Source organism: Gavialis gangeticus, unplaced genomic scaffold (genome assembly GCF_001723915.1).
Source record: "Gavialis gangeticus isolate Ggan-Ray unplaced genomic scaffold, GavGan_comp1, whole genome shotgun sequence".
NCBI lineage: Eukaryota > Metazoa > Chordata > Crocodylia > Gavialidae > Gavialis > Gavialis gangeticus.
The window spans coordinates 54,475,545-54,476,967 of NW_017729033.1; the positions used below are offsets into that span (position 1 = coordinate 54,475,545).

At 33.5% G+C, this 1,423-nt stretch overlaps 1 long non-coding RNA gene across 1 annotated transcript in view; it reads right to left on the reverse strand.

The window, feature by feature from the left end:
* Positions 1–131: 131 nt before the first annotated feature.
* Positions 132–1,423, reverse strand: part of LOC109303743 — a 2,749-nt gene continuing 1,457 nt past the window's right edge. The window contains exon 3 of the long non-coding RNA XR_002099207.1: positions 132–712. This is a non-coding gene — a long non-coding RNA (uncharacterized LOC109303743). The remainder of the gene's footprint in view (positions 713–1,423) is intronic.

The window sequence follows — 1,423 nt, forward strand, 5'->3', positions numbered from 1 at the left end:
AATCTATGAAATCTAAATATCCTGGGAGCCTTCCATCTGTTGTTTGGGGATGGGGGGGCAGGGAACTATAGAATGCAGATAGAAGTAGAAAGGAAATTCAGTTTCTAGTTCTGGTGTTATTGGGACATGAATAGCTATGAAAATGTTTCTTATTTGTGCTTATTGTTTGGCTATCTCTTCACTCACACCACTGACAGTACCCTGTGGTGATAATGTGGCACAAGAACTGGTATACATTTTCTACATGACAGTGTTGCATATATATCTCATATATCTCAATCTCTAATTGTATAGTTCCAGTTCTATAAGGCAATTATATTCACGTTGCAACATAATGGTAAAATCATCCAAATTTTCAGAAGAAAAATTTTGGATGGATACATTTATGTATTTCCATCTCATAGTTTCTATATGTATACATAGATAAACATATTGTTATTGTTATTCAAACTTACACACAAGTTTTATTGGGGTGCTGAAGAAAAATTGGCCAAACTCACTACCAACTTCACTGGATATAAGACAGTTCAGAGCTTGTCTTAAATTAGGAGAGTGAGGAAAGCACTTAAATCTATTGTTAACTTAAACTGGAATAATTTCAGTATTTTCTTTTTCGTTCTATAGTTGTCAGATTTCTTTCTTTGTTCTGTCCATGGCAACTGGACAAAACAGTTGCTGAGCATCAAGATTTCCAAAATCTTCCATATACCTTCTGGAAAAAGAGAAAAAGCAAGTGGCATAAAACCTAGAGAAGAACAATAAAAGATTCTGATGAAGTCTCCCATTTTTTTAGATAATATTCAACTCTGATTCTTCCTGATGCAGTTTGGAGAAAGCACATAGATTTTCTGATGCAGTTCAATGACCTTCACTTAAGTTCCAAAATTCTTTAGTATTAGAAAAATGTCTTTTAAAAAATACAAACTTCCACTTTGAAATTATTCCTTGATGACTGATACAAACTGTTTTGTCTGCCTACAATCCTTTACTTTCACTTGGTAGATCTCTTAAACTTGAAATACTTTAATTTCAATAACTTATTAAATCAAATGAAACCTTTGTAAGTTTCATTTGTATGCTTTTATTGGTCACATAAAAGAAAGAAAGGGAAAGTTTCTGTAGAAAAAAAAGTCTTTATGAAATAATTTCAAACTTTTTTAGTACCAGAGAATAATTAGAATACCCTTCAGAAATACTTGTGAAGTGCTCAGGCCAATTAAAGCACCCCATGAATGTCCTTTTGAATTCTTTATTTCTAGCTTCTGATATATACATATTTAATCAGGGGACTCCTCACTTCTGTAAATGCAAAGGAACTTTTAAATAAAATATATTGAATAGTGGGCAACAGTGATCATCGCTTGCTGGAATTCGCCATCCAACATTGGGTGTCAAGGGCCTGCAGCAAGGCGGTAGCCCTAGA